The sequence below is a fragment of the Sapajus apella genome, unplaced genomic scaffold, assembly GCF_009761245.1.
Source record: "Sapajus apella isolate SASKATOON/1434 unplaced genomic scaffold, GSC_monkey_1.0 scaffold1, whole genome shotgun sequence".
Classification (NCBI taxonomy): Eukaryota; Metazoa; Chordata; class Mammalia; order Primates; family Cebidae; genus Sapajus; species Sapajus apella.
In genome coordinates this window covers 15,804,093-15,817,859 of record NW_022436941.1, presented here as the reverse complement: position 1 = coordinate 15,817,859, position 13,767 = coordinate 15,804,093, and the positions used below count along the sequence as shown (strand labels likewise).

Sequence of the window (13,767 nt, the reverse complement as noted above, 5' to 3'; positions counted from 1 at the left end):
CATGCATATACTTCATCATACCAATACACTACCTTATAATATACGCACTTTGTAATTTTACATTTTAGTGTCTACTCAGAGTGGTGGTAGAAGAGAGGAGATGACTGGAAATGAGTATTTACAACAGAGGGGTGGAAAGAGCATGAGGACTGTGTAAAAGGGGCACTTTAAAAGTATCATCCAGCTCTTTGGGAGGCAGAGGCAAGGATTATCTGAGGTCGGGAGTTTGAGAACAGCCTGACCAACATGAAGAAACCCAGTCTCTACTAAAACACAAAATTAGCGGGGCTTGGTGGCACATGCCTGTAATCCCAGCTACTTGGAAGACTGAGGCAAGAGAATCGCTTGAACCCAGGAGGTGGAGGCGGAGGTTGTGGTGAGCCAAGATCACGCCACAGCGTTCCAGCCTGGGCAACAAGAGTGAAGCTCCAACTCAAAAAAAAAAAAAAAAAAAGTATCATCCCACCTCCAATAACCTCCACTATCCCCTCCTTGGGTCTCAAGATTAACTCTGCCAATACTTACACTGCATCATTGTCAAGGTCATCAAAAGGTCCCTCTCCTCCTTTTTTTTTTTTTTTTTTTTTTTAAAATAGGGTTTCACCATATTGGTCAGGCTGGTCTCGAACTCCTGACCTCAGGTGATCTGCCCACCTCAGCCTCCCAAAGTACTGGGATTACAGGCGTGAGCCACTGCGCCCGGCCCTTTCCTCCTTTTTTAAAGACAGAAGACCTAGACGCTGAGGAGGCCAGGGGCTTCTAGCAGTAATACAGGGAGACATGGTGATCTTTCTTTGGTGCTGTTTCCTCTGATTTAGGGTATATTATTAATGATCAAAGATTATTTCTTGAGCTAGGCCTGGTGACTCATGTCTGTTATCCTAGCACTTTGGGAGGCCGAGGTGGTTGGATCACAAGGTCAAGAGATTGAGACCATCCTGGCCAATATGGTGAAACCCCCTCTCTACTAAAAATACAAAAATTAGCTGGGTGTGGCAGCAGGTGCCTGTAATCCCAGCTACTCAGGAGGCTGAGGCAGGAGAATCGCTTGAACCCGGGAGGTAGGGGTTGCAGTGAGCCAAATAACACCGTTTGCACCACTGCACTCAAACAAACAAACAAACAAAAGTTATCCAGGCATGTTGGTACATGCCTATAGTCCTAGCTACTATGGAGGCTGAGGTGGGAGGATCATTAGAGACAAGGAATTGGAGGCTGCAGTAAGCTATGATCATACCACTGTACTCCAGCCTCAGCAACAGAATAAGAACATGTCTACATGTATATATGTTTCTCCAGTTTTTGTGTATTTGTAAAGGAGTCTATTCCTAGGCCTACCTTTTCTGTATTTATGCCAGCATTGACACTTGAGATCTACTCATGATCAAGGGGAAAAGCAGAAAACAAAGTTGTAAAAAATAAAACCTTCATGAAAATGGGGTTAATTTATAGAAAAAGGAATTTAATTTAGACATGATGACAAACTTACTGGCTATCCAAGAGGATTATGAAGAAAGATTCTTATCTCTCTGGGTTTGCTTCTGAACAGGACTGCCTCAGGGGGGTGGGCAAGTGTCCTGCCCTGGTTTCTTGGGAATGTAGTTGATGACTTATTAAACACCCACACAAACACTAGACGGTTTCGCTTTTTTTCTGTACGGCTAACATCCTGACTTGCTAAAGGTTCACTAGAAAACACACTCTCTACTTTGTCGCATTAGCATGCTAAATCCAATTCAAGTTTCTGGGTAGTACTTTTAACAATATCCATTTCCCAGGCCAGATGTGGTGACTCCTGAATATAATCTCAACACTTTTAGAGGCTGGGGTGAAAAGATGGCTTGAGCCCAGAAGTTCAAGACCAGCTTGGGCAACATAGACCAGCCTGGGCAACATACAGTGACCTTGTCTCTACAAAAAATAAATAAATTAGCTAGGCAAGGTGGTACATGCCTATAAGGCCAGCTACTCAGCAGGCTGAGGTGAGAGGATCACCTGAGCCCAGGAGATCGAGGCTGCCGTGAGATATAATCACACCACTGCACTCCAGCCTGGGCAACAGAGCCAGAACCTGTCTTTAAAAAAAACAAAAACCACCAGGCATGGTGACTCATGCCTGTAATCCCAGCACTTTGGGAGGCCGAGGCAAGTGGATCACTGGAGGTCAGGAGTTTGAGACCAGCCTGGCCAACATGGTGAAACCCTGTCTCTACTAAAAATACAAAAAAATTAACCAGGTGTGGTGGCCAGTGCCTATAATCCCAGCTAGTTGGGAGGCTGAGACAGGAGAATCTCTTCAACCCGGGAGGCAGAGGTTGCAGTGAGCCAAGATCGCACCACTGTCCTCCAGTCTGGGTGACAAGAGTGAAACTCTCAAAAACAAAAACAAAAAAATATCACTTTCTATATAACTGTGCTGAAAAGGAGATAAGCAGCGTTATTTTTGGTCAAACATTTGATGTTTTGCATTATCCTAAAATATCACTGGAACAAGACAAAGCACCGAGAATCTTGTCTACAGGGAAAAGAGGGGCCTCTGCAATCCATAACATTTCAGGTCCTTTTGGGGAACAGGGTCTCAAAGAAGAAAAATACCAACAGTGTTCTCCTGTCATGAAAGACTCTGGGATATTTCCAATATACATTTTGTAAATATGGCTGTTTATACATATTGTATAACTCTGTTATGTAAACCTTTCAAGCTATTTCTATGCCTTATTAATTCACCTCCAGTTTAAATTCCTTAGAGTATAGCAAAAGGACCCTGCATCCAAAGGAGGGAAAATAATGACAGTCTTGACATGTCTTTATAATACAGGTTACCTTAAACAAGTTGGGATGATATAAAGCAAATATTACATGAATTTATTAAATACTACAATGCATTCAATTAGTAAAGCAATATAAAACTGAAGTGTACTTATAAAACCTCTATGTTTATGTAATTCCTCATACATTCTCCAATCCTCCCTCTTAAAATAATCAAAAAGAAAAGGTAAGGCTGGGCGCGGTGGCTCACGCCTGTAATCCCAGTACTTTGGGAGGCCGAGGCGGGTGGATCACGAGGTCAAGAGATCGAGACCATCCTGGTCAACATGGTGAAACCCCGTCTCTACTAAAAATACAAAAAATTAGCTGGGCATGGTGGCGCGTGCCTGTAATCGCAGCTAGTCAGGAGGCTGAGGCAGGAGAAGTGCCTAAACCCAGGAGGCGGAGGTTGCGGTGAGCCGAGATCGCGCCATTGTACTCCAGCCTGGGTAACAAGAGTGAAACTCTGTCTCAAAAAAAAAAAAAAAAAAAGAAAAAAAAAGAAAAGGCAACAAATTGTGTCCTTTTTATGCCCTGCAGCTCTAGAAAATCTAGCAAAATATGGCAAAACAACGTGTTCTTTAAAGGAAAACATTTGTATACCGCTCACATTAAGAGAACTGCCATGTAGGTCAGTGTTAAGTGTCTGAAATTGTGCCTCTGCTTGGCTCAGGCTCCTGTGGTGTGGTGTGTGCTGCTATAGCTGAGCGGGTGCCCAAGGAAGGTCTGGGGATCAGTTAGCAAAGTAAGGCAATTTACATCTCATGTAATAAAAACATTTCTGGAAAAGGATTTTTCTCATATGCCAGTGGAGACTGGCTCCATAAAGAGGATCAAAACACAAGCTACATTTGAAAAAAAAAAAAAAAAAAAAAAAAAAAAAACGACTACTTATTGTAGATTTCTGTTGCTGGTTTTATTACAATATGTATTTTACAGATTTAGGTAATAGCCCTGATTTTTCAAATCGACCTCTGTTTAGACACGTTTCACTTTGGGCTGTTTCTTGTCTGCAAAATTACAGTCATTTGCACGTTATTACAGTGAGTAGGAGACAGATTGTATTTAGCATTGGGTGGGGGAAGGGTTATTATGGGAAGTGATCTGCTAAGGTCAGCACATAATTTCAGCCTGAAGAAAATTGCTTCTGAATGGCTGGTCTGTTAGCTAGCCAAGGAATAGTCACTGGGAGAGACTGACAGCAAAATACTTCTGTTTAATCTGCATTATAGAGTTATTCTCATTTCCAGAAAGATGGCCTGTAGATACAATGTTTGTACAACTAAATTTAAAAACTTGTAGGTGAAATGTTGTCACTGCTCTATTTGAATTCAAAACAACTACAACAAAATGCAGTGCTGCCAAGCACAAGAAGAGCAAGAGGCAGCAGGATCCAGCCATTACGTTCCACTCCATCTTTCTCCTTTGCCTCCATTTCTCTGCCTCCTCCTTTGTCATTTTTTAAATCCCTATGCCCTAATGACAGCAGATTTTTACATATGCGTAAAAATTTATGAGAGCAATACCAAACACATTGACAAATATATCTCCAACTTTCACACATATATGACTGCAGCAAAAAAATGCCTGAATTAGCTTCTTTATGGAGAGTGGCAGAATTCCCTCAACTGTGGAAGTATTAAATATACTTTTGATGCTAGAACTTAAAGATTTTTTTTCACATTTTATAAAATTATATTCTCTTTGTGCACATTTTCTAAAGGTGACAAAAGAATAAAGCAGTGATACTTATCAGAAACAATAACCCCTACCTAATTTTGTGATTTAAATCCGACCCTTATCCATCACCTAGGAAGTCTTAACATATTTGGTTAGATGAAATCAGGAGACAAAAGTTTATTTTAAAGAAGGATAAAAGAGTGTCATTACACTCGGCTCCTTTGGCTGTTGAATATCACTTTTGTTGTGAACAACTGTGCCTCTTTTGTTTTCAAAACAAGCTTTCCTAAAGAATGAATCACTACAATCATTTGGAGAATATACAATAAACAACAGAAAGCCAGAAAGTTGTTTTGCTATTTTCTCAGCAGAGCCTTTCCTTCCCTTCCTCACGGCTCAGCTGAGCCTCCAGTCCACCAGCCAATCATCATTATGGAAATGTGGTTCTCAGCCCCCTGATTGGCTGACTTCTGGCCCAAGATGTTTAAGGTTTCTACAGCTCAACACAAGCATTGCATGCCAGACTGCTCTGTGAACCTTTTTCTTCTATGAATATTTTAATCACCTTTTATTTTCCTTTCTTTTCTTTTCTGTCCTTCTGTCTTCTAAGATTCTTAAAAATAATTTAAGGAAGCACCTTGTATTTTATTTCAAACACCTTTAAAGTATAATGATCTGTTAAGAATAGAGTTGAATATACAAGAACATGTTTTCTAACCGTATTTTAATGTTTTCTGTTTGGGTTTTAACGGTGTGTCTTTGGATTTTAGAGGAGTCCCATGAAAGTTAAATAAACAAACATACACTTTCATTTTTATAATTCTAAACATTATTTCTCCCAAAAAGAATTTTCTTGAGATTTTAAAAATTCAAAACATTAAATGAAAAAACCTTTAATACTGAAAAGTACTCTTTCAGGCAAAAGAGACAATGTATTTTTTCGTAATTAAAACATTGCATTTAATTTATAATTTTAAAAGGTGTTTTAAAAGAGTTTTAACACTCTTGGCCTGGCTCGGTGGCTTACACCTGTAATCCCAGGACCTTGGGAGGCCAAGGCAACTGATCACTTGGGGTCAGGAGTTCTAGATCAGTCTGGCCAACACAATGAAACCCTGTCTCTACTAAAAATACAAAATTTAGCGAGGCATTGTGGCAGGCACCTTTAATCTGTAATCCCAGCTACTCAGCAGACTGAGGCAGAAGAATCGCTTGAGCCTGGGAGACAGAAGTTGCCGTGAGCCGAGAGCATGCCACTCCACTCCAGCCTGAACAACAGAGTGAGACTCTGTCTCAAGAAGTTAACACTCCTACAGTGTCTTCACAATGCACAACTCTTTCAAGCTTCTTGTTGTTGTGGGATTTTTTGTTTTGTTTTGTTCTGTTTTGTATTTTTGGAGACAGGGTCTCACTCTGACAGGATGGATTGCAGTGGCATGATAACAGCTCACTGCAGCCTCAACCTCCTGGGCTCGGCCAGTCCTCCTACCTCAGCCTCCTGAGTAGCTGGGATCACAGGCACTCACCACCATATCCGGCTAATTTCTTTATATTTGTAGAGAAGGGTGTCTTCCCTATGTTGCCCAGACTGGTTTCAAACTCCCAGGATCAAGGGATCCTCTTGCCTCAGCCTCTCAAACTGCTGGGATTATAAGCATGAGCCACCACACCTGGCCTGAAATAGGTTTGTAATTCAAGTGAATAATAGTAGGAAATATATGTGTGATTTACCATGTTCCAAAAAGTCTTCTTAATTCTTTATATGTATTAATTTATTTCATCTTCACAGTAGGCAAGTGAGATAAGTAGTATTAGCATCAGAATGAGGAAACTGAGACATAGAACTGATGTAATTTGTCTAAATTTTTCAGCCAAATCTTGGTCCTGTCAAGATTTAATGTAGGAAACCTGTATGCTTAACCACTGCACTAGGACTGTCATAAACAAAACTCCAGACAACAATACCACTCTATTTGTTGATTACAGGAATGTTAACAGGTGACCGAGGACTTCTTTTCCTGAGAGAATATAGTTAACTGCCTTTCCTATCAAAAAAAGCAATGTGGTGATTTTTTTCCAACTAGAACGACTCTATGCCAAACCGGAGATACGGCACTTTTGATTAGATATAGACAAATTATGTGAGAAATTGTATCACTTCTGGCCCTAAGACTCAAGATATTTTTTAAAAATCGATTTTCTTCTTATCACTTAATGGGAAAAAAAAATTGGGGGTCAGATCTTTGGATCTGAGAAAATGTTTAAACATTTAAAAAATATTCCCATAATAGTGAGACGGCCAGGTGGGGGGGGTCCCTGGGGAAACTCCATCCAGCCTGCCCAACGAGGTGGAGCCTCACAAAGTTCAGGACATTTGCAGCAGGGAAGAGCTTTGCCCCACCTCTTCCTGTGTGGAACCTGAGATTCAAGCCCCTGTGGCCTGCCCTCTATCTGGTCTTGCCAGAGTCCTTGTTTCCCCCTCTTCTTCATTTTTACCCAGGAAAACCCAGCTTCACTCACCCTTCAAACCATCTGCAAGCCTAAATTTTCATGGCCGTGGGACGGAAAAGGACCCTGTCTTTAGCTGAACTAAGAAAAAGTCCTACAACAATAAGTGGCACGGTGAGTTTAAAAAATGACATAAACTGGCCATTATTGGGACTGGTGGTTTGTTGATTGGGATCATAACATTCTTTATGTAATACACGCACATGCGTGTGCACGCATACACATATATACACACACAAACACACACACTTTTGAAAATTTCTATGTTAAAAACTGGGGCCAGTTGAGAGGCTCGTGCCTGTAAGCCCAACACTTTGTGAGGCCAAGGCAGGAGGATTGCTTGAGGCCAGGAGTCCGAGACCAGACTGGGCAACATAACGTGACCATGTCTCTACAAAAAACTTTAAAAATTAGCTGAGTGTGGTGACACGTGACTGTAGTCCCAGCTGCTTGAGAGGCTGAGGCAGGAGGATCACTTGAGCCCAGGAGTTCAAGGCTTACTACAGTGAGCTATTCCAACGTACTCCAACTGGGCAAAAGAGCAAGACCCTCTCAAAAAAAAAAAACAAAAAAAATAGCCTACCATGTCCTGGGGAAGGAAGGAGCACTTCAGAAACACAATTAATCCTTTGGCTTTAGAACATTTTTTGCATTAATACATTGGGGTAAAATTTATCTTTTCTTTCTTTCTTTTTTTTTTTTTTTGGCTTTCTCACCCAGGCTGGAGTGAAATGGCTCAATCTCAGCTCACTGCAACCTCTGCCTCCTGTGTTCAAGTGATTCTTCTGCCTCAGCCTCCCAAATAGCTGGGATTACAGGCATGCAACGCTATGCTCGGCTAATTTTTGTATTTTTAGTAGAGGTGGGGTTTCACCATGTGAACCAGGGCAGTCAAACTCCTGACCTCAGTCGATCCACCCATCTCAGCCTCCCAAAGTGCTGAGATTACAGGCCTGAGCCACCACGCTCAGCTGTTATTTATATTTTCAACATAGGTCTAGGAGACTTAGTTGAACATTTTATAACGTCCCTGTATCTACTGTTTTTCAATTAGGAAGTAAAAAAAAAAATCAATCCCAGAAAGAAATATATTCAATCAAAATTAAGGAACAAAGATTCAGTATTTTATTCCAAGAATAATATGCTTTAAAAGAAAGACAAATTTGGTAGTTTAGATTTCTTCAGTACATATTTTCTGTCTTATTCAAAGAAATAGAGCTGTAGAAATGAAACACACAATTCAGACACAGAATTAAATTCTTTTATTTTTTTCTTCCTAAGGTGGGTTCTTCCTCTGTCTCCTAGGCTGGAGTGCAGTGGTACGATCATAGCTCACTGTAGCCTCAAAATCCGAGGCCTAAGCCATTCTTCTGCCTCGGCCTCCTGAGTAGCTGGGACTACAGGTGCCCACCACCACACTTGGCTAATTTTATAATTTTCTTTTTTGGATCTTGCTTTGCTGACAAGGCTGGTCTTGAACTCCTGGACTTAAGCAATCCTCCTGCCTTGGCCTCCCAAAGCACTGGGATTACAAGGATGAACCACCATGCCTATCCAGAATTAAATTCTTTAAATAAAATGGCAGGATACAGTGAAAGACACTATGTAATATAGGCAACATTGAACAGAATTAGACTAAATGAAGAGAAAAATGTTTAATCTTTTCACAAAGAGGTCTAAGACATTGACATTAAAAAGGGCATTGAGAAAGATAAAATCGTTGTAACAGTTACTATTCTTAACAAATAGGACATAATTTTGTGAAATAATGAGATTATAACACAAGGAGTCACTGATAAAACTGTTATAGCAGAAAATGGATAAATCATTAAATGTAATGAGATTTAACTATCACTGTAAGAGAAATGATATGTAATTAGAAAAAGGAACAGAATATAAAAAGAAAGCAATGTTTCTATCCATGGTTCCACATTAGTAAAAGTCTAGTGATAAAGAGAAAAGTATCTGAGTCTATTAATAAATTATAGACCCAGTTTTCATTAATTATAACAATGGTCCTTCCAAATTCAAACTTATCTCCTATCATCCTTTCTTTTTATTTAAGAAACACCTGGAACCGGGCGCAGTGGCCCGGATTACACACCTGTAATCCCAGCACTTTGGGAGTCTAAGGTGGATGAATCACAAGGTCAAGAGCTAGAGACCATCCTGGCCAACATGGTGAAACCTCATCTCTACTTAAAAAAAAAAAAAAAAAATTACCTGGGCGTGGTGGTGCGTCCCTATAGTCCCAGATACTTGGGAGGGTGAGGCAGGAGAATCACTTGAACCCTGGGGGCAGAGATTGCAGTGAGCCCGGATTGCACCACTGCACTCCAGCCTGGTAACAGAGTAAGACTCCATCTCAAAAAAAGAATAAGAAAAAGAAACACCTGTATAGCACTTACTCAGTACAAGGCACCATGCTAAGCATTTTACAAATGTCAACTCATTTCCTGTAATTAAGTTTAAGATATCCATGTAGTAACTCAACAAACCTCTATTGTGTTATGTAAGTTTCAAAGAAGATATGAAAAGGAAAAGACATCATCTCTGCCCTCAAGAGGCTTCAAGTTTCCTAGAAGAGATAAGACACCAAACTATGAAAAGAATGTGATTTATGATAAGTAGAAAAAAGCACTGCTTTAGGGGAAAAGGAAAAGCTAACTTTAAGGAGTCAGTATAGGTTCTAGAAACAAAGTAGGTTAAATTGTTAAACCACATTAGAATGGAGATTGTATTTCCAAGCAGAGGAAATATAATGAGCATACATGTAGGGACAAGAGAGAATGGGGCACCAGGGTTGTCCAGCATGGCTAGATCTTAGGGGTCTTAAAGGGAAGGAATGCTGGTCAGACTGTAGGCTGAAGTCTTATTGTAGATAGGGTCATTATGGACCGGCACAACGGTGTTCTGTTGAGGGAACAATGGACGCTGACATCAGGCCATGCTCTGCTCACCAGGCTGAGTGCCCTGCCTCTGTGCTGTGTCACCCTAACGAAGGGCAATCTTTTGTAATGTATGTCAAACCGTGCTGTCATCCAGACTGGATTACACAGCTGCCTTTATCCCCTTTAAAGGGGAGTTTGAGTTTATCAGAGGACAATGGCCTACCCCTAGTAGGTCCTATGGAAAATTCTTGAATCTCTTATCATTTACAGTTTTTTATTGACATATATAAAAAGAAAAGATAGAAAAGTTCCAAGAGATAGTAATGAATCATATCACATATGCCTTGATAAGTTCTTGAAAATTATAATGCTTAAAACATTTGTTAAATTAATGAATTTATATCGAACTTCTATATGTGTAAATAGTAGAGAGATGGATTCCCCAAAAATATAAGGGACAGTAATAAATTGCAAGCTGCTCAGGCTATATGGAGATATGCTGAAGCCAATGAGTATATTCACTGGACAAAGGAGAACAATAAACATGCAGTAAGACAACTCTGAATTTAGAAACCCTCAAATTAGAAAGACCAAATTCTGCAAAATTACTTTACAGCCAAATTAAATAAACAAATGGAAGCAGAGAGAGGTCTTTATGAATGAAAACCTGTTGAATGAAACAAAAGTTAATGTCAACAAATGGAACATAGAGTTAAAAATGGGATCCCTGGAGAACAACAACATCTAAGTTGTCAAGAAAGAGCTTCTGGAAAAATAAATAAATAAATAAAATCTAAGTATGAGGCAAAAAATAAAAGGGCTTAAATGAGTGAGAAGAGAGATTTTTTGTGTGTGTGTTTGTTTTTGTTTTTTTTTTTTTTGAGTCGGAGTCTTGCTCTGTCACCAGGCTGGAGTGAAGTGGTGGGATCTCGGCTCACTGTAACCTCTGCCTCCCGGGTTCAAGCGATCCTCCTGCCTCAGCCTCCCAAGTAGCTGGGACTACAGGCGAACGCCACCATGCCCCGCTAATTTTTGTATTTATAGTAGGATGGTCTCGATCTCTTGACCTCGTGATCTGCCTGCCTCAGCCTCCCAAAGTGCTGGATTACTGGTGTGAGCCACCATGCCCGGCAAAGAAAGATTTTTTAAAAATAGCGAAGAACAGCTCTGAGGAGAGGGCGACCAACAATTCCAAATGCACCAGGGAAATCAAGTAAGCTTCAGACAGAAAAACTAAAAACCATTGGTTTTTAGTTTTGGAGAAGTCATTAGTGATCTTAGAAGGAGCAATGTCAGTGAAATGGTAGCAACAACTCATTGACTACAATAGGTTTGGGACTGAAATAGACAGGAACCAGAGAGCAAATGAAGTCTACTCTTAGAAACTTGTTGAAAGGGAAGAGAGAAGGATCACTTGAAGAAAAAGAGTCTGGGAGAAGGCTTTTGTTGTTGTTTCCTGTGAAACAGCCTTCAACATTCTTAACATGCCAAGAGAAAAGAGTCAGTAGAGAGGGGCTGGGCGTGGTGGCTCACGCCTGTAATCAGAGCACTTTGGGAGGCCGAGGTGGGCGGATCCCCTGCGTTCAGGAATTCGAGATCAGCCTGGCCAACATGGCTAAAACCCATCTCTACTACAAATAAAAAAATACGCTGGGTGGTGGCGCACGCCTGTAGTCCCAGCTACTTGAGAGGCTGAGGCAGAATCGCTTGAACCTGGGAGGACAGAGGTTGCAGTGAGCCGACATCATGCCATTGCACTACAGCCTGAGCTGCAGAGTGAAACTCCATCTCAAAAAAAAAAAAAAAAAAAGATGTCCCCAACCTGGGTAGAGTGACATCTGGCATCTCGTTGGTGGTGCCCATCTCATATCAGCCAGGGACAAAGCATCTCCTTGTTCATCCCAGCTTGGCTTTTGATCTGTGCCCATGCCTGGTTCCTGCCTTGGACACACAGGTAAAAGAAAAGAAAAAAAAAAGAATGACACAATGGACTTTTGGGTCTGTGATGGGTGCACCAAACTCTCACAAATCTCCTCTAAAGAATTTACGTAACCACACACCACCTGTTCCCCAATAACCTGTGGAAATACTTTTTTTTTTTTTTTTTTTAAGGAATTGCCTATTCAAGGTTTTATCCTAGTAACAAATGCTATGGAAAAGGAAAGGAAGGCAGCTGCATCCAGTGTGCAGATGTTCCCCACTCCCGGGCCCTTGGGTAGACCTTGACTTACCTAGGGCTCCTCTACAACTTGAATTCACAAAATAGAGGCCTTCTTATTTTATTTGGAAAGAAGTTAGATCAGTAATCTGGAGGCAAAAAACTTTTTTTTCCTGCTGTTCCGTTGATGTGGCAAAGGAGCAAGGAACTGGACCCTACTAATGTGGCTCTCTCAAATGTGATTCTTTGGTGCTTTGGGGATTACTGTGGAACCTCTATTGAGCTTCCTAAATGCTAGGTTATTGTTAGTGTTACTGATGCCGCGTTTGTGATAGCTTTCTTCTGTCCATGTGCTTCTCTACTGCTTTTTCTCTTTCAGGAATTTCTCAAGATAATATAGTGCACTTATGGTAACCCATGTTGCTTTGTAGCACTCTTAAAGGTTATTTTCTGTCATTCCAGTGGAGTTTTGGGTGTTAAATTATATAGGCATGCTGAGGCCATTATCTTGATGTAATCCCAATTGAGTTTTAAACTGGAATACTAAGTAAAAATAATTATGTTCATCTCATAAAGTAAAAATGTGACTACTAATAAATACAAAATTCAGGTGTATATAAAGCAAAAAGGAGTATGTTTCCTTTCAAATCTCCTTCAAACCATACTCTCTTCTCCAGCAGAAATGTTTCTCTGTGATTTACTGTATTCTCTTGCATAGTTTGCTTCCATGCATTTATAAGTGTATATATCACATGCAGTTTTCTTCTTGCAAAAACTAGAATTTCACTATTACAGCTTTTCCTGCAATTACTTTTTTACTTAAGAATATATGATAAACATCTTCCCAGATCAGTACATATAAATGAGCTCATTCTTTTTATGGCTGCGTGATATCATTGGGATGGAAATACTATAATTTACTACATCAGTTCTCCAAGTGATGAGTATTTAGGTTGTTTAGAAAAAGCTTGGCCGGGCGCGGTGGCTCAAGCCTGTAATCCCAGCACTTTGGGAGGCCGAGGCGGGTGGATCACGAGGTCAAGAGATCGAGACCATCCTGGTCAACATGGTGAAACCCCGTCTCTACTAAAAATACAAAAAAATTAGCTGGGCATGGTGGCGCGTGCCTGTAATCCCAGCTACTCAGGAGGCTGAGGCAGGAGAATTGCCTGAACCCAGGAGGCGGAGGTTGCGGTGAGCCGAGATCGTGCCATTGCACTCCAGCCTGGGTAACAAGAGCGAAACTCCGTCTCAAAAAAAAAAAAAAAAGAAAAAGCTTATGGTTTGATTCAACATCTCAAAGAGTTATTAAGGTGTTATATGTATCAGGGGTATCAAATAACATCTCATATCACAACAGAAAATATTATTAAGCTATTCAGTATGAAAAATGAAGACTATTCCAGGAAAAGTCATTTAGTTGTCTCTCTTATGCTTAGGATTAAAATTGTTGGCAGAAAAAACTAAGTAAGAGTGGCCACGGCTGAACATGAAAGCAAACATCACATTAAATATTTGCTTTCCATGGGTCATTTGAGGTTCTATCAACTCTAAACACGTTGCCTTAAACTCTTGAAAATCTAAAAATAGTTGTGCTACTGCTTTCCTTTTTGTTCCTTATTCATCTTATATCAGTTTATCTGATGTGAGATGTTTTGTTCTAATATTTATTTAAGCACTTGTTGTTTGCCAGGCATTGTGCTAAATCTTTAGCCAGAGTAT

At 40.4% G+C, this 13,767-nt stretch overlaps 1 pseudogene; it reads left to right on the top strand.

The window, feature by feature from the left end:
- Positions 1 to 11,699: 11,699 nt before the first annotated feature.
- LOC116554445 lies at positions 11,700 to 11,841 on the top strand (annotated as a pseudogene).
- The last annotated feature ends 1,926 nt before the right edge of the window (positions 11,842 to 13,767 follow it).